General features: G+C 46.1%; 1 long non-coding RNA gene across 1 annotated transcript; it reads right to left on the bottom strand.

Annotated features, from left to right (window-relative positions):
• Positions 1-4,355: 4,355 nt before the first annotated feature.
• Positions 4,356-11,735, bottom strand: LOC135182946 (uncharacterized). The gene is made up of 3 exons (XR_010305361.1): positions 11,568-11,735; positions 9,047-9,105; positions 4,356-6,865 (listed from the first exon to the last, which is right to left on the bottom strand). It is a non-coding gene; the product is annotated as an uncharacterized LOC135182946 (long non-coding RNA).
• Between the last annotated feature and the right edge of the window lie 8,357 nt (positions 11,736-20,092).

Here is a 20,092-nt window from a genome sequence, read left to right as displayed (position 1 = left end):
ACCTTGTCATATGTCTCATTCTGCAGGCATAGCAATTGCACCTGAGAGACACAGCAAGCAGGTTTGCAGCACACTGAAGAATTACTACAGCTACACTGCTGAGCGCACTGAAATTACACACAACTTTCCACCGGTGCTATAAACGTAAAGGATAATTCGTTTATGTAGAGAAGCAATTACCTTGCTGGAACAAGAAGTCCAGCCTATAGTTCCACCCAGGCTAAATTAATACCACAACTCCTACTAGAGCAGGGCAGGAAAGTAGCACGTTGCTAAACACAGGGCAATATTTAACATAACCACATACCTGGTTTACAAGAGAAGTTGCCTATCATTGGCTAAAGCAGGCAGTGAGTTGTGGCTTATTAAGTAAATATCAGAGCTATTGCAAAACTGCCATGGCCTTGTTCTAAATAAATGTAGTTGGGTAGTTATTGGCCACTGAGCCCTTCTAATATATCCATGGCCATTTAGTGGCATATACTACTACGTGTTAAAATAAAGGCTGAATGGAAATTACATTGAACAGAATGGGACGTGTGTGGTCGTAGGGCTGATTTCTCAACACAGACATGTGAAAGTTAGCCATATTCAGGTCTTACTGATGCCCAGTTTTTGTTCTTTCCCCTGCCTGCTCACCTTTTTTAGCTAAAAAGTGTTCCTCAAAATTCCACTAATGGTGTCCTGCTGCTGTCTTATAATTGTATAGCCCTTAGTAAAGAATGCTATGGCTCGCCTCACTTGTTGGCAGGGTCATTTATATCAGTGCTGGGCTCTTCATACACCAAAACTCCTCTGATAAAGACCAAGCCCAAATCTCTCACCTCAAGCACAGTGTTTGTAAGCTTTACTGTAACTAAAAAAAACAGTTTCTCTTTTTTTTCCTTAGTCTGACAAAAAGTGAGAGCACAATAGCAATTATGACCAAAAAAAATCCATTAAAAGCTGAACACTGAAAGGCCTAATTGTCCTTCACTGTGTAAAAAAATAAGCAGAAAAAAAAATCTGTGCCTGGCAAATGTCATCAATGGTGAAATCCTTGGCCCATATACAAAGGTCAACTCCCCTTCATACAGAAGAAGCTGCGATTTCAGCTCTGGCTACATCAGGTAGTGCTTTCTTTGCTACTTTCACACTGATTCAATTATGATTTTAATCCTTACAGCTAATTTATTCTCATGTTTTGTAACATGTGAAGGGAAAAGGAAGCTGACATTCAAGGGTCTCAAGGAAAGGCAATACAGTATGTGTACTTAAAAATAAAATTGCAGTAAGATCAAGTTGCTCACCTTTGGATGTCTATTAAAACTTGGAAATGAGAGAGATCACTATACTTATTTATAGCAAAGTCAATCTTTACTTAATTAGGCTAGGTTTATTTTAAACTAGTGATACAGTTCACACACTGTGGCTGTATCTGTGCTTATATCACTTCTGGCTCCTGCTGAATTTCTTCATTAATTTATTTTCCCTTTAAGTTGTTTAACTGAGTTTCTTTCTTTGCACAACACATGGGCAGCTTCACTGCCTGCAAAACACAGAACCCAATTGTTTTCCTGCTTGTACTTGTGCAAAGCAGCAATGATCCCACCAGTCTATAGAATTACATCAATGTAAAGCTGACATCATAGAGATAGCAGTCAAAGCCCTTGCTCCAAAGTTAATTGTTTATTGCTTAAAAAAATAAGAAAAGATGAATTTGTTCTCCTTCTCAACTGAAATGACAAAGAAGCATTGCAGTTTTGGCATCCAATCTGTGTGGGATTTGCACACATGATAATCAGAGCCCTAGTCACAACCCATTGTGCTAAGAGTCCATTTCCTTGATCTGACATTAAGGAAAAGAGGGGTTTTGTCCTTTTCTTTGCTGTCATTGAGATGACTTTTTCCACTGTTTGGAGCTAGTGGCAAACTGTCATCAGCTGCCACCAGTAATGCTCCAGCAACAAATATGGGGCAAATTTAAAGCTATTCCTCAGCTTTGCTTCACCAAGGCAATGCTCTGCACATTTAATGCTCTGAGACTTTTCCTTGGGGAACAAAAGAAGCATGATACCAAGACTTGGAGTCTTCCCCCACCCCTTTTCCTTCTTTAAAAAAACTAGCTGAAATGCTTGTGAAAGGGACTTTGTGGGGGAGCTGGAAAGAGCTCACAGAGCTCCCAGGCTGTGGACTGTCTTAGGAGGCTGCAGTAGACTGCAGCATCTTTAGGACTGCTCTAAATAAGAGCACATACTTCCTACCATGAACTATGTGGAGCTCACAGACCTGAGGGATGGAATGTCATCCACAGGGTCTTGGACAGGTAGGAGAAGTGCATCCCTGTGAACCTCATTAGGTTCATCAAGACCAAGTGCAAAGTCCTGCACCTGGACCAGGGCAGTTCCCAGAATTAATACAAGCTGGGGGATGATGTAATTGAGAGCAGTTCTGCAGAGGAGGACTTGAGAGTATTGGTGGATGAGAATCTGGACATCAGCCATCAATGTGCACTTACAGCCCAGTAGGCCAACTGTATCCTAGGCTGCATCCAAAGCCGTATGGCCAGCAGGTTGAGGGAGAGGATTCTGCTCCTCTACTTTGCTCTGGTGAGACCCTACCTGCAGTGCTGGGTCCAGCTCTGCAGCCCTCAGCACAAGAAGAACACGGACCTGTTGGATCATTTCCAGGGGAGGCCACAAACTGGTCAGAGTGCTGGAACACCTCTGCTGTGAGGAGGACAGGCTGAGTTGGGGTTGTTCAGTCTGGAGAAGAGAAGGCTCCAGGAAGATGATGTTGTGGCCTTTCAGTATTTAAAGGGGACCTATAATAAAAATTAAGACAATCTTTTTAGCAGGGTCTGTGGCCAAAGGATAAGGGTGATGGTTTCAAACTAAAAGGGGTAGATTTACATTAAATATAGGGAGATAATTTCTTTTTACAGTAATGGCTGTGAAACACTTCAACAGGATACTCAAAGAAATGAGGGATGCTCCATCCCTGGGAACATTCTAGGTCAGGTTGGACAGAACTCCATGCATCCTGCTCTAGTTGAAAACATCTCTGCCCACTGCATGAAGGTTGGACTGTATGACCTTTAAATGTCCCTTCCAATCCAAAGCATTCTGTGATGCTATGACTTTAAGTTGCTTTTCTCTGTTTCTACTGTGACTCTGGTCACTGTAGCACTCAAGTCTTCATCATTGCTCTGTTATCTGCCTTCTGGTTTCACCTCCTTTACGTTTAGAAATCTGGAAGCTGGGTCCTCATCGCAATGGAAATTTGTCTTTGTGACAGCCATTTGGCATGGCCAAACCACACTCAGTCCTGCACAGCAGAGGTGAGTCATGCTGACATGGACAGTGTGGCTGCCCGGGCACTAAAGTTGCTGTGGGACACCTGGGGACTCTACCACCACCACTGCTCATGTTACACCATGCACCCACCTGGCTGTTCCTGTTTCCATTTCCCTCTACAGGAGCACTGTGCAGTGACCAGGAGCACTGCTTTGTTTGCACTGCGGAACTCTCCCTTATGATAGCAGTGTCCTCCACCTGCACAATAGGCATCTGGCAGCAATTCCAGGTGGTTGTATAACACCAGCTCGACAATGCTTGGATAGCATTAGCAGAGATTAAGCCTGTGCTTGTTACACAAGCCAAAGCCACACTATCTGACACACTCTACTCCTCAAACTTCAGCAGAAGTTTCACACTGAATGATTTACAAATGACATCCAAACTGAGGTGCTGGCCTTTTTTTGTCCCATCATTACTCAAACATCAAAAGTATCAGTGCTGATCAGTGCTTTCTTGTACATATTACCTAGTAAAGCAATAAACTAACACTTATTTACAAAACAAAGTACCTGAGCTGCACACAGCATACAGAGAATCAGAGAGTGGTTTGGGCTGGAAGACACATTTCAGGGTCATCTAGTCCAACCCCCTGCAGTGAGCAGGGACATCAGCTAGATCAGGTTGCTCTGAGCCCCATCCAACCTGACCTGGGATTGTTCCAGGGATAAAGCATCTGCCCTCTCTCCAGACGACTCATGCCGGTGTTTCACCACCATCATTGCAAAACAGTTTTCCTCATCACAGAAACATTCAGCTTGGAAAAGCCCCTCGGGATCACCAAGTCCAACTGATATCCCTACTCTGCTAGGTGCAGCCTAAACCATATCCCCAAGCACCACATACAAAAGACTTTTAAACACATCCAGGGTTGGTGACTCCACCACCTCCCTGGGCAGCCCATTCCAATGCCTGAAATATTTAGTCTAAATTTACCCTCTTTTAATTTAAAACTACTAAGATACACTCTGTATTGAAGAGAAAACTCAGAGATTCCCTTGCACTTCTCTGGGTGAGGGAATATAGTTTTTCAGTAGTACAGTTACAAGGAGAAAAATAGTCAAACCAGGGGTGAAGAAAGAAGGAGAAAATACATAAAGCTATAGATAAACTGCTGAATATAGACAGAAGAGCAAGGATGATCAGGTCTGACCAGACAGTCCTAGTCTTCACTGACCCTCCAGATTCTATTCTTACCCACAGTTGCTAGGAATTGCCAGGGCAGCACTGCCAGCACTGATCTCAGAACTGTGGAGCTGGAGGATCCAGAGTGGAGAGGTCTGCTTTTGTTCTCTCTTTCAATGAAAGCTAAACAACATTTCATCCCTCCAGAGTATTTGTGTAAAACTCCCAGGCCATGTATCAAGTCAGCTGTCATAAAACCAAGCTCAGTTGAACTAAAGAAAAAAACATGGCTGGAGCAGAAAGTGAATGTCTGCCCAGAGCACACAGAAGCTATAGCTCCAGAAGAGTCCATGAGGGCAGTGGATGTGTAGTTTGGCTATAAAGTTCCTCCATCCTTCACACCAACCCATCAGCCAGAGCAGGTGGTAGGGACTCATATCCCAATTGACCCCTTCCCATTTGTCCCAGGACAGTACTGGGGAGTGACAAACAACATTGTTAGCATATTGAGGTTTCGTGCCAGAGGACTTTCAAGGGGCTGAACCCCCAGAGGAGATTGCTGCCAGATGTGGAACACTGACTGCTTGATGCATAGGAATGAGGCAATATTTACCTACTGAAATGGCTGGATATTAATTATTTATTTTTCATGGCAGGTAGAGTTTCTCTTGAGTAATGAGGCTCCATTGTATGCCACTTGCAGCAGGCATAGAAGAGGAAATGGTATTTCCATGAGGAGGAAATGCAAGGACAAACAGAGAAGGGAGGTGACAATATCCATATTTTCATTTAAAACAAATCAATAAATCACCAATGCCTGACTTGCTGTTGTTACTTTGTCAGATGTTCAAGACATTTGGTAACACTAATTTTCATCCTAGTAATATGGCAAATTAAATATGCAGAAAACATTAAAAATGCCAGGGGACCAGCTGTGAGCCTTAGTCTTTACTCTGTGCTAGTTTAAGTATCACTTGTCATTAAAAGAAAACAAAAATAGGAGGAAAAAAAGGTTCAGCCAGAACACAGTGTTCAGAAATATAGGCAGGAAATGAGGAGTCACAATGACTACCAGTGAAAAGCTTCAATTTTTCAGTCATTTGGTTTTTATCTGGGGAGACAGTTTGAGGCAATACCTTTTCACTCACTTTTGGCACAGGAGCAGGCCTTACAGTACACTTGTGTGTCGATGCATGAAAAGCCAGCATTAAAGACTGCCATAATATCCAGCAGCTGTGCTGGTGCCAGGCAACTTTGTGGCGGATGTGTGTTGCTTGGGATGCTCGGCACTGAGCTGTATTTTCAACGTGTATGAATGCAGAATCACAATTAGAGGGTTGTTCTAAATTATAATCTGGATTTTCCAAAAATAAACCTTTCCCTAACCTCTCCCATGCTGGCTTTGCTCACAGGCCTCTCCTTGGCAGCAGTTCCCCTGACTTCATTTAACTACGGCTGCCTCTGAGGTCGGTTCCAGATTCCTTTCAATCCAGTCAAGAAAATTTGAAATAAGAGAACAGTGTAAGAGTACAGTTTGCTAACTTATAAAAGGCCAGGACAACTGAAAAATTAATAGCAAAGGCTATAAAAGAGGATGAGGAATGAAAAATACATTACTGGAGAAAGAGCTCTGTTCCTGCTGCTGCTCTGAAGTCACATGCATGCACGTTTCCCCACTAAACCTTCCTAAACCCACTGATTTTTCCATCTTTTCAGCTGTGGATTTGTCACCAGGTGTTGGTAGATTGCATGGAGCACAGGCTTTCCAAACAGCCTCTTTTGGTTTATGTGTATTAATTGCTCATGCTGTCAGCCAGAGGGAGATGTATCACCAGGAGGATGGTGTATAAAGCTGCCAGGGAATGCAGAATACTATTCTGATTTTTATAGCACCTTTTCCCTAAGGCCTACAAGGCACTTTACAAGTAAGATTGAATTAAGCTTGTCAGCACTCTGTATGGGAAGTAAATATTTCTTTCTCTGTGTGGGAGAAGGGAAACTGAGGCATTAATATTAAGTCCCCAGCAAAGCATTTAGCTGCATGCTTTCAAGCCCTTTAAACTTCTCCCGTGATTTAATTAAGCACATACTCAAGTGTTTTGCTGGAATAGTGCCTAAGAAAGATGCTACAGCAACACTGCCGATTGAGTCTGCAGCTGGGAAAACACCACGAGTTCCTCATCACTCACTTTTTGACAAGAACTGTTTCCAATCCACATTTTTCAAGTCTCACCTGACGGATGCATTGTCACTTGAGCCCGGACGAGTCCTGGCAGCTCACGTCCCGCCAGGAAACCTGGTTTGCAGGGCTGTGTGGGGCACCGATTTCTGCAGCTCTGCTGCCCATCAGCATGCTGCGATGAAGAAATGCACTTGGCTGGTGGTGTTCAAGGTGCCAGGCTGCTCTGTTTTGATTAAACACAATGATATGAAATTCTTCAGCACTACAGTGTACGGTGGTATTTCCAGTCTGTGAACATTTCTGGTGATTCAGGCTTCTGTTTCTGGTTAAAACCCCATGCAGCAGGACAATGAACACAGCTCAGCACTGTTTAGATCTAATCACAGAGCTGCCCCAGCTTCCTGCCGCAGCTCAGAGGCAGCCATGAGTCTCAAACCTGTGCTTTGGCGTCTCTCTTTAACTCTGCTTTCCCCAGGTCTCACTGTCATACCTCTGATCACGCACATGTCCCTTTCCACCTCCAGTGTGGTTGCTGAAGATACAAACTTGCCTTAGATGTCAGTTAGGGTACTTGGCTGGAGGGCTCGTAGCAGTTGGCAGCCCTCCAAGGAGTGCTGTCCCCACTCCATACCTACCCACAACGCATTTCTGGGCTGAAATCCTTACAAACCCGGCAGCAAACATCCAACTACCATATATGTTTTATTCCCTCTCTCTTTCCTAAGTGCCACTTGCAGGCAGCCTGGGGGGGGGATTGTAGAGGTGCTGTAGTTTACAGTGGTGCATTAAAGGGGGCTGGAGTCAGCTCTGAGTTTTCGTTACTACACTGTAGGAACAGTAGATGGTAGGACTCCTGCGGCTCTCGGAACGGGGGACACAGTGACCACTGACATTGCCACCCCTGTGGCTTGGTTCACCAGTGTCTGGTCACCAGTTCTCATGAGACACAGGATGTCAGCCCCTTCTCCATATGTGCCCTGGAACTAACTGAATGATTGCAATTCTGAACATCTCCTCTCAGTGCATGGCAGGCTGCAAACCCCCCTGGGGTGCCCAGCTGTGGCAGTGCAGGCAGAGCCACCCCTTTCCTGCACCCTGGACCGTGCATGCTGCTGCAGGTACCCAGCACCTTGAAAACTGACACCAAGGGCTCAGGGACTCTTTCTGGAGCACCCAGAAGGCGTTATTCTTCAGACAGGCTTTTTGGAGGTAGCCAGCAGCAGCTTCCACAGTAACACTGCTCTTGTTTTAGAAACACCTAGAGATCTCTGCCCGAGCTCAGGCTTTATTCCTGGCACACGAGGCTGTCCAGGATCCACTTCCTGAAGACCTGCACTGTCTCAGCAGTGCTTGTCTGGACCAGGGACAGAATTTCTCCTGCGATGTGTGGTGAGGCTACATCAAACAGCATGTGAGCAGCTCACAAATGACTACTGAGCTCGGGAAAAAGGGACAGAATGCTGAAGTGATCCCAGCAGAGGAATACATGAGCACATGTTCCTGATCTCAGGGATCCTGCCCTAGATGGAAGTTAAGAGTGCCCTCCAGCATTTTAGTTGCTGTAATTCTCTTCTTCATCACATCAATGACCATACTAATAGCTAAGTAAAGTGAACTTGTTTCTGTCCCTCATTGCACATGACTTCCTGCAATTTAGTGTTTGCCAAGTGAGACACAATGTAAAAAAAATAAGTGAAGCATAAAAAAGGAGCAATCTAAAACACTTTCCAAGGTCAGGTGCTTTGAAGAAGCAGGGTAGTATAACTCTTCAGGGACTTAAAATCTGGGTTTAATGCATATGACCCTACCTAAGCAAGGCTGACATCAGAATAGTCCTTTAAAATTAACATATAGATAATATATCATTAACATTATATATACACTAATTAAAAAGATAAGGAACATATAATTTCTGTTGGTTGTGGGTGATGCTTCTTGTGAGCTAATTGCTCTAGCCAGGCCTCCTTCAGAAGCCAGTGGAGCTGAAAAAGCCACCAGCAGCCAGCTGATGCAAAGCCCACTGAAGTTAGTTGAAAGCCTGCCTAGTTAGCCTCACACTGGCCTCTAATTTCTCTCTCCAGAGGCAGATGCAAACCTTGACCAACTTGAGAAAAACATTACTAATCCCAAACATTATTATCAGGATGGAAAACCCTCAAAACTCACCAAACTGATTTTCAGTGACAAAGAATTACAACTGAAGATAGAATTTGCCATGGGCTATGTGCCTTTTGGTTCTGAAGATTTTAGGGATTACCATCATGAGGGTTTTACTTCAGACTGTCATAATAAGCACAACAGATCACTCTACCAAGTCAGAGTCCCCATTCTTGCTTGTGTGCTTCTAGTGGTGAGACTTCAGGGAAAGGCTATTTTTATGGTAAAACTGGGAGCAGCTACTCACATATCTGAAGACAAGCTGTTCCTGTGAGCATCCAAAAAGGACTTCCATGGAGGACAGGTCTGTGAACAGATCAGAAGCTGGGTGAGGCCAGCACCTCACAGGACTGTTCTCCAGTCAGGCTTGTACTTTACAGTCTTTTAAAACCCTATAAATATAATATATGCTCATCATTAGGGATGTAAACTCATTGCAAAAGGTTCCATTCATGAATCAGGGATTTGGCTTATATGAGCTGTAGTACAAGAAGCCTGCTAAAACATCTGATCCACATCCAACTCCTGAAGCTGGCTGGCAGAGATGGGGCTGTGGTTGCAGCCCATCCCTAGCTTCTTCCACTCGTGAATCATCACCTATTCGAGCTGTGCACAGAGGGATGCTGCTCTAGCTGCACTCCTGGCCCAGCAGAACCATCTCCTTCAACAGACCTTTGCCTCCCCAGGAGCAGACAGCTGTGGGCTGGGAAGCCGGGATGCTGGATGGCCCCTGGGAGAGGAGCCAGCTTCAGTCTCCAGGGCAGCTGCTAGGTTGTCGTTGTCCTTCGCATCCCAAGTGCAGAAGTCTTTCCTGTTTGGAGACTGCTTTCTGCAGCCCTGTAGGTGCCTTCCATGGAAAGGGCCTGGCTTCCACCTGCTCCCAGCACCCCGCAGTGAGCTTATTTCCTTTATGGAGAAATAGCTTTAAGCTTAGTCATCTCCAGTCTGCTGCAAGGGGCTGGCAGGGGGCAGCCAGGAGCCACTTGCACGTCCTTCTCTGTGTGGGAGATCCTTCTCGGGCACAGAGCCTCAGACTCCTGCAGTCGCTCTGCACAACTCCAGCACCAATCAGGCCCTGAAGTGTCTCAGCTCTCAGAATATTTGTGCTTTCCCCGTGTCGCCTTTTCTGTTTCTGCCTCCAGCTCCTCATCTGCTCGTTTCTGTTCTGAATGAATGTGCAACGCTTCCCTGTGCTGTTGAAGGCATGGGGTGAGGTCTGCACATAAAGGAGAGACAATGTCTTTCCCTTCATGTGTGAAGGAACACTTGTAACCCTGTTTTACCTTTGGGCTTCCATCCAGAATATTTCCTAAGCAGATTTCTTATCTTGTTGACTCACTTTGGGACTCCAGAGATCTTGACAGGTTGGGTAACTGGAGAAATCAGTCCTGCTGGTGGTAATTGTGCACTGCCTTACCTCGGTGTGCAATCCTGCAAGGAAATCCCTCATACGCCAGGCAACCCAAGCCTAGCTCTCAGAAAAGGGCTTGAGGAGCCCTATGGGCTGTGATGTCCTGAGGAAGAGCCAGTCTGGGGTGGTGACCCCCCCCATCAGTGTGACACTGACCCTCCACATGCATTGAGGGCCATACTCTTCTGCAAAAGTCGAGGGACTTTTGCTTTCTGTACCCGCTCCTGAACTGCAGCACCTGGTCCCCGTAGCTTAGGCCTGTGCTGGGCAGAGCAGCACAGACAGGTCACTGAAGGGTTACCCCAACACCCCAAGCCCTTGGCAGCAGGGCAGCCACCTGCACCCCCGGGCTCCTGCCTGCTCTCGGCATGGCTGGACTCTGCCAGGGATTCGCCCTTTCCAGGCTACTGAGCTGGGCAGTGGAAACAGTTGATGTTTTCCAACATGAATCACAACAACTCATTTTCTATTTTAAGTGACTGCTAAGAATATGACCAATTTTCTCTTGTTCCTGTAAATCCAGCAACCACAATCCTTTCACTGCCATAAACAGTGAAGAAATGCCCAATCCAGGGTTTAAATTAGATCCAGGAAACCTCTGCTGTCCTTCCCTGTATAGAAGAAGCTTTTTTTAAATAAAAGGCACTTTGAATGTGGCTTTACAGCCCCGAGCTGCAGTCCCTTCTCTGCCATTACAAGTGTCAAATATCACAGAGCTTTGCTTAAAAGGGAGTCTACTTGTATTTTAGTAACATCCTTACACATTTTATGAGTCGAAGTGCAGGCAAAGAAAGACCTATGTGGAGACAGGATTTGTCCCAGTGAGTGGAAGGAAAAGGGCTGCAGCAAGGCAGGAATGGGTGTCTCTCTGGGTTTCAGACAGGGCTCTACCCCTGCCCACCTAGGCTGCTTCCTGAGGGAGCAGCAGAGGACTGAGAAGATGGGAATCTGGGGATTTGGTAATGTAACTGGAAGGTTTTTCCACTACTTGCAGCTCATCCTCTCTCATCTGGTTTGTGCTCTTCACTTTATATAGTGATTCTGGATTGGAGGTACTTCTCTCAGCAGATTTTGATCTGTATGCTTTGCTGGCAAGTGCACTGTAGGTTGGGGCAGTCCAGCAATGCCATCCTCCTTTCTTGAGGCTTTAAATTCTGCTCTTTTTCCTCCTTTTCCTCCACACACTGGGATATTTCACAGAGCACAGCATACTGGGATGGCATTGCTGTTCATCCTGCGTGGCAAGCTAACAGCACACTGAGTTCCTGTGAATTCAGCACAGAAAAGCCTGCCCAAAATCCACGTGGACAATATTTCTGGAAGGCTAAAGGAGAGGCAAACTAAGCAGGCAACCTACCTGTTAGGAGCTCATCTGTTTCCAGGGACTAATTCCACATCCTCCTCGATGGCTGCAGGGTGGGCAGATAAGGTTGAACAAAGCACATAAGGCAGCATTGAGGGCATCTTGATTGCAGAGGACATGGAAGATCACGGAGAAACCACACAGCAGAAATGGTCCTGGACACATCAGAATTAGAGGGAATAAAAGGTGCTTGGGGTAAGCTCGGTGGATGTAGCTAGAGAGTGCAGCAGCAAAGCTGCAGCTGCTACCAATCAGTGTTAAAATCCCAGAGCTAGGAGCAGTGTAGCTGTGCTAAAGGAAGATCTTGCACACAGTCAGATACTTATCTGCAGATGTGTCATAATCAAGGTCTCCGTGTCTGTGCTTCCCATCAGAAGCACATCAGAGATTTGGTCCATCCAGAGTGAAAAAGTTAAGAAACTGCAACCAGTGATGGTGCCTTAGCTCTAGCTTGGAAAACAGGGGACTTACACTTGCTAAACCTAAGCCTGAAATAGTAGTGCAGCTCGTCCTGACTGCTCTCCTCTCCCTGACAGAAACTGAATGTTTTGTTAATGCAGTAAATCAGCAAACCTCACTACTTTGCACGTTCACCTGAACCGGTGCTCACCTGGCAGCAGCAGCAGTTCTCATTGCTAGACCTTTGCAAAACAACGATTTGCTTGTGATATTTTTTCACTGCACTCTTGGATATTTTGATTATTTGATACTTAAACTGTCTGGCAAGTGATCAGGAAGGAAGAACCAAGCAATGATATCCAAAACCTGTATTAAAATGGTAAACTCCCTTGTAGTCTGTAAAGCCCTCGGAGACAATCTAAGGTTTTTGGAGGCTGCCTAGCAGCACATGCTTGTTCCTGCACAGCATTTCCATAATTCCTCAATCAATTACCTGGGAAAAAAAAAAACAGCCATTTTAATCAAAACCCTAAGGGTAGATGAAATCATGAGAAAACACAAGCTTTATTGCAATGGATATTGACTGTAACTCATTAAGATGTTAAGGTATTGACATCCCACTTGATGAGAAAAATGTCTGATAGCAGTGTACATAACTGCGCTACAGAGCACGCTGCTATCAACACATCATAATGAGTAACTAATGATGTCTGTGGCCTAACGAGGCGATTAAAGCTGTATCCTTTGATCTGTGTCACAGACTTGATTTAATGCCATGCCGAGATTGAATCTCCCTGCACCACTGGGGAGACTCGAGTAATTTGAGTAATGCACCGGCCTTGTCCCCACATCACCAGGGACATGTGCAATGAGCACAGTCACTTCTGCAGCCAAGTCAGCCTGGGGCAGCACATCCTGCCAGGGCAGAGGCCGATGAGCCTTGCTTACCGGCAGCTCCTTGCAGGGGTCTCTCTGCTGTGGGGCAGAGATCTCATAAAGCCTCCTGCCACGGTCACAAACCTTCCTTTTGCCTCCCAGCCCACATTCCTTTCGGGCCAACATCACTGGCAAATTTTGGAAGCATCCTCTGCCAAGAGAAGCTCATAGGAAAACGTTTTGCTATCTTTCATCCGACCTCTTCCTGCCAAGCACAGCAGGGGAGAGTCACAGTACCCTGGCAAGCACTAAGCATCTTGTTCAAACTCCTGTGCTTGTCCAGTGGCAGAAAACCTTAAGCACCAGTTCTCTGAGACTGCAACAAGATCACCAGGAGCCTAAACCTGCAGGCAACATCAGAGATGTCAAAGCTTTGACCATGTTCTTCACCATGAGAGTGGAATGGATTGCCCAGGGAGGCAGTTGAGGCCTTGTCCCTGGAGGTGTTTAAGGCCAGGCTGGATGGGGCTCTGGCCAGCCTGATCTAGGTTAGGATGTCCCTGCCTATGGCAGGGGGGTTGGAACTAGATGATCCTTGTGGCCCCTTCCAACCCTGACTGATTATATGGTCACATAAAAGATGTAGCCTGGCTGATAGCTGCTATCAGAAGCTACTATGCTGCCTCCAGTTTCAGGCAGACCTTGGCTAAGCAGTGTTGCCCTAGGGGCACAGCTGCTAAGTCTGGATTTGTATTGAATTAAAAAGGTTCTGGGACACAAGAATGGCCACTCTCAGGCAGCGCAGAGGTGTGTCTGTGGTCCAGAGGCGACAACAGTGGGTGCCCGGGGCAGAGCAGGCAGGGAGGCTGGGCACGCATCAGCTGTTTTGAGCTGACGTCTTCAGCTTCCCGTGGTTGGTGTACTGCCTGGGATTTCACTCGTGTGAAACGTTTGCATTTGGCATTGCAGTAGTTCCTCATAAAGCTGGTAACAAGCGTTAGATTTTCCCTCCCAATCTCTTTTACTTTAGGTGATAATTAGTGCCAAAAGCACAACTAAGAAAGCAGTTCAGGGCACCTCCCTCGGGCAGGCAGATATCTTGCTTGATGAATGGCCTCTTTTTTCAGCAAGGGCTTTTTCCTGTACACAGATAGCAGTGCCCCAGCTACCAGATGGGGAGGTGCGATACCGCCGCTGTCCCTGCCCCAGCAGAGATTGTCTCCCAGGGATAACCGAGGCGCAGCTGCCCCAGCCTCCTCTCCCCCGGCGGTGTTCACAGAGCCGTAATAGCGACCAGGCTGGCTGGGGCTTGTCCCAGCACAACCACCTGTGGGGACTCCCCTGCGCCTGCCACGGAGGTAGACCCCCCCCGCAGGTCACAGCCCTGCAGCCAACACATCACTGCAGCTCTGCTCCCGGCCTCATTGGCCCTCCCCATGCTCCCCAGTTCCAGCTTTTAGCACTTACTGTTAATTAATAACGTTGACAGCAGCACTGTTTCATCCCATACAGCACATCTGAGCCATCACCACCACCCCGCACATCCAAACACACAAAGCCCTGAAGACAAAGCACAAAGCAGACCAAATTTTCCCAGGCATGGCAGACTCTCTTACCAGGCACAGATCCTTCAGCTGTGGGAGCAGGGCGCAGCCCTCACCGGCCCGGGTTAATCACAGGTAAATGAGCTTCAGCTCTTATATCACCTGTGCTGCCACCAGCCACTGTAGGGGGAGGGCGAGGGCAGCACTCAGCTGCCTCTACCATTGCTGTCTCTCTCTGGGAGGGCTTAGGTGGAACAGAGGCAAGCGTCTCCTTAGCTCCTTGTGCTGGCACCTGGTTTGCATTCCTCTGCTCATTGTCCCTGCCCATCGGTTTCTGATAGTGTTCAGAAAGCAGGGTTTGAGAAGGTCATTTTTGTGTTCAGGTTTTAGGTACGAGTGGTAAGCCCAAGTGAGTCCTCCAAACATGCTGAGGTAAAGGGTATGCACAGGGGAGTTAAATATAACTCCAGCACTAATATAAAGCTCTAAGATAATGAAGTAATGGGGGAGCTGTGCAGGCTCCAGGACCCTTCTGCAGTGATGTAGGTGGCAGTGGCCCTGTACCCACAGTGTGGGCTGAGTAGCTGGGGGTGCTCAAGGACGTGGGGCAACAAGCTGCCCCACGGGATGGGAACATCTGAGGGGCCACCGTCCAGTGCCTGAAGTCAGGAAGATTAATGAGGAAAACGACTCACCCGAGAAGGAAACATGGGGCAGGAGGTGTAGAGAGAGGTCACCATGAGGCGACCTGCTGCAGCTCTGGCAGGCTTTGCCCACATGCTGCCGGTTGTCCTCCCCTGGCCTGCAGGATGAGAGCCTTGGAGTCGGTCCCCACAGCTGCCTGATGAGCATCAGCCTCTGCAGCATCTCCAGATTATTTGTTCTAGAAAAAGCATTTTGCTGTGTCCCTGGAGGTATTTTTGTCTCCCACATTAGGACGCTGCACACAGCAGGGGATGCTGGAGCCCTTACTTTGTACTGCAGCACTGGCTGGCAGTGGCCCACAGAGTTACCCACCTCAGTCAGCACTGAGTTATTCAAGGCCTGGCCAGTATGATGCTGTGGAGAGCAAATCCCATGAGCTCTCCTGGAGAGAGAAGACATTTCTGGCTTCCCATCTGCCCTTTGCCTTTGCACTTGCCCTGAATGTGGGTTGCTGGTGATGGTTTGGTTTCTGGCATGGTCTTGGGATAGCAAACCCGTGGGGAGTCCTCCAAGCAGATTGCGCTCAATGCCGCTCTCGGCTTAGCAGTGAAAAGAAATTGCACATCAGGGCACAGGCTGCAGGTGCTTCCAGAGATAAAATATTGTCAGTAGAGTCCAGACCATCCATCAAAATAAATGTAGCTGATGCTGTGATTTATGGGACAAAGATGAAGGTTTAATCCTCCTCTCAGCAGCGCAACCTGATTTGCAACAAAACCCTGTTAAATTTTGCAGCACACGCTTCATCACTTCATTAGGAGACAGAGAGAAAATGGTTCAATGCATTGCTGAATCTTTTACAGTCAGAGACTTTCCTCCCACCACTCCCGAGTGATGGGTAATCTCTCTGATCAGATCCCCGGGAAAAGACCCCGTGGGATTACAGAGTGCGGAGGCATTAACAACAGTGACAGGAAAGGAATACAATATCCCTTTAAACAATTAAATATTGATCCTGTGGGCCTGAGGTGGACTCCATCACACAAAAGGAAACACCTCTGTGAATTAGTTTGGTGACATCCATACCCTTGGACAATATAAAGGAAACCGAGATTATTTGCCTCACTTATTTTCTTAATGTTTTTTTTTTCCCCTCAATTAGAGAAATGCATCTGGTGAAAGAGCTGTTGTTGGCTCCCCAGACGCTCGGCACTCGCCTCTCCTGAGCCCACCCTGCTGGGCACCGCGGTGGGAGCTGAGACAGGGAACGCAGGGCGCTGAAGAATGAGGTGCCACTTCACGCCCCCACCCCACGGATGTCCCTCCCATGACAGCCAAGCGCTGCCCTTGCTCCCCTGGGCTCAGCCCAGTGCCTTGTAGCTGCACACAGAGAAACAAAAGAAAGCAAGAAAGGTCTAAATTTAAAGTGCTGGAAAATCCAACCTTTTATTTACTACATTTTTTGTGACTACATAAACGCTGAAACATTGTAACGCTGAAACATTGTAACACTGAAAAGCATGATGACATCATCACTTGCTTTTTTCTTTTTTTTTTTTGCCTTTTTTTCATTTTTCTTTTTCCTTTTTTTTTTCATTTTTTCTTTCCTTTTTTTTTTTTTTTTTTTTTCCTCCTTCTTTTTGCTTAGCAAACACAGCAGATGATATTGCACGGCATAAAAGTGAGAACAGTAGCAAAGCTTCAAAAAAACCAAAGGAAGGAACCGAAGGAAATCGTTAACACAGTACAGGAGATACTCATAACCAAACCAGAGCAACGCCTAGCGCGTTACACTTGTCGCTACACACAGAAATACAGAAGAAGAAGTGCCTGACTAAGAGAGAGATTGAGGAAATAGTAGCAATCAACTGTAATTAGGTACAATAATCACTTAGTCTGAAATGCAGATGCAACGCATCAGCTACTACTGCTTCCTAATGGGCAAACTAAAAATGACAGCAAAGTTGTCTTTTATCAAAATCTTTGTTTCCTTTTTTTTCTTCCTCCCCTCCCCTCCCCCCCCCAGTTTTTGATTTGTTTTGGTTTGTTTCATTGCTCTGGAAGAACTCCCTCTTGCTCTTGGAAGATTTCCTACCTCTACGGACCCGGGACTGGTGATTGTCTCTGTGCCCTTGCTGTGTGGCGGTGGCTGGAGTTGGGGGGCAGCATGAGGCCAAGGGGACTGGGGGGGTCTCGGGGGTCCCAGGGGCCTAGGGCATCCTGGGCTCCATCTCAGCTGGGACAGGACTGCAGGCAGGGCGGCTAAGAAGACAACTACCAAAGCAAGTAAAAGAGAATGCTTGAACATCTGTTTTTATTTAATACTGTCATTTGGTTCAGACTGTGAAACTAAGGAGCCACAGTGAGGATGCAATAAATGCAGAACAGACTGTGAAAAACCAAACTACTGGAGCAGGAAAAGAAACTGTGTCTCATGTCTCCCTAAGCACAGCTCTGTCCAGTGCTCAGTGGCTCGTGTGGATTCATAGACTAACACCTTGTCTCCCCCCTCCATGTGAAGTGTAACTCATTGCATGGCATTAGTTTATGTACTAAAAGCAGACATTTAGCCAATGTTTACCGACAGAGACCATTTAATGATCCTGCATTTCAGAGCATCTTTATTGCCCCATTTCAATACTTGGAGTATAAAAATGTACCTAGAAAGTGTAACTTCTGACCAAAAGCTCCAACCTTGCCCTTGTCCTTCCCTCCCTCCACCCCTCCACTATCCCCCCAAAGGAAACCAAGGTAGACCTGGAGCTCAGCTACTGTGCAGGGAAAGGAAATATTTACAGCCATCACAAACCATGTCAGTACACAACATTTACTTGAAACAGAATCTAGTCTTTATGCAAAATAAAATACAGGTGAGTGGCATCCTATTATCTGTGCCATGATGCCACCATCAGCTTTGCAGAATTGTCATTATTCTTAGGGTTTTTTTGCTTTACAACTCAAAACTGCTTTTTTGTCCCTGGAGCTGTGGGGGAGGCCAGCAGCAGGGGCAGCACTGGGTCCCCTTGGAAGGATGCTGTGGAGATCCCTGCCCACTTGCTTGCAACTGGGGGCACCGCGATTCGGCTGTGGCCTTTGGGCCTGGATGTGGCCACAGCTCCTGAGGAACTTGGCTGCACCCTGCAGTCTGTGACCCATCCCTATTGCAGGCCCTGGCTGGAGAGCAGGTGACACAGAGGTGGCCCACATATCACCATTGCCTCTAGCACTCTCCGAGCCGGGCTGGCCCACACTGTCCCACTGCCCGCTGCCCCTCCATCGTCCCTGGCACGTCTCGGGGAGGAGAACTTCCTGGCAAAGGCCTTTCCATGAGCAAGGTTCCCAAATTCAAGTCAGCTTTTCTCCCAAGGCTTCTGCCCGCTACTTGCGCTACCCGTGCGAACGGCGAAGGAGAACAGAAACTCAGCGAAGTCTCTCACAAATGCCAGTGCTTTGAAACATTAAACGACTTTTAAACTCTTTGGATGTGTGGGTCTCACCCACAAAACAACCTCTCTAGAAAAAGACAAATAAATTAAAGGAAAAACACACTAATAATGCCTTTCTGCTTCCTAAGTGACAAAAGTACTACCTTGAAACACTCATTTTGGCATGTACAAGTCGGGGGGGTGGGGAAGGGAGGCCCGAGGGATAACCTGGCAGTGTTTGTAACACGGGTGGAAGTGCATGCCAAGACAAGGCTGAAGATACACCCTGCAGTCAAGAGAAGCACTCTCCTTCAGTTCATCTCAGCATCAAGAATGAAAAGATTGTAACATAAAGCTTTGGCCATTTTTGAATCTACTATATACAATTCTTGTTTGGTTTTTTTTTTTTTTTCTTTTTTTCCTTTAAACTACATAGTCATAAATTAAAGCAGTGATTAAATAAGTGTATACAAAATGTAATTAAATTAAAAATCACAGCACATCATAGAGAGAAAATAGGAACCATTTATCACAGCAGAGAATATTTCTTTTTTTCTTTTTTTTTTTTTTACCCTGTGAAAAGAACATCAACTAACAAACACAAAACATCCTACTTGAAACAAAAGAAATCAAAGCCACGTTTCCCTTTCTTGCATTCATTGAGATCTTTACCCACTTTGAAACACTCCCAGGAATAGAATCTTTTCCTTGAGTACAACAGAGAAGTTCTGCCAAAGGAAAAAAACAAAAAAAAAGAAAAAGAAAGAAGAAACCCAAACCAAACGATATAAAAGGAATATACAAACAAAACAACCCCTACAAAATAAATAATAATTATAAAGCTTTTTTTAAGTAACCTTAACAATTATCAAACTAGTAAGTTCTGCCTTATCACATAGACTCTCTATACAACATAACCCTAAAGATTTATTACTATGAGGTATTTGGAGGAATTGGTAAAAGCGATGCACGGCCTGTCTGGGCTGAGGGACTCAAGCTGCTCCGGGGGAAAGAAGAGGGAACCTTTGGTTTGTCAGCAAGAAAGTGGAAAAAACAAAACATTTTCCTTTGGTATCAAAGAAAGTTTCATTGCATGGTTGCACGGCAAAAAGCACCACGGTGAAGAATTATTCCTTTTTTCATTAGTGGCCTTTCTAACAGGCTGAGGTATTCAAAGAGTATAAGGTGAGAGATAAAGAGGTCAACAGCGGTTTAACACTTTGGTTCAAGCAAGGCACTCGTCCTAGGAGTTTACAAAGTTTGCAACATGTTTGCCTAGAGCTTTATTATTATTGTTATCCTTACCATCGTAGTAGTAGCAGTTGTAGCAAGAGAAGTAACCGTAAAGTTATTAGCGTTACTATCAATGAAGACAAGGTTACACACTGAGTGAAGGGGAGGAAGGGGGCCGAGGGGTGGGGGGGGAAGGAGGAGGATGAGTTCCCTTTCCAGACTGAGGCCGTGCATGAAAAATCTTTGGTATTCTTTGGTATCATCAATGTGATTAAAATCACCAATGGAAATCGAGTGAGGTAGCGTCTTTGGTTCACACTATAAATAGTAGATTTTTACACACTTTTTTTTTTTTTTTTAAACACGTGGAAGTAGCTATTCCTTACCTTTTGCTTCT

This window comes from Pogoniulus pusillus, chromosome 17 (assembly GCF_015220805.1).
Source record: "Pogoniulus pusillus isolate bPogPus1 chromosome 17, bPogPus1.pri, whole genome shotgun sequence".
Classification (NCBI taxonomy): Eukaryota; Metazoa; Chordata; class Aves; order Piciformes; family Lybiidae; genus Pogoniulus; species Pogoniulus pusillus.
This window is presented reverse-complemented; position numbering and strand designations above follow the sequence as displayed.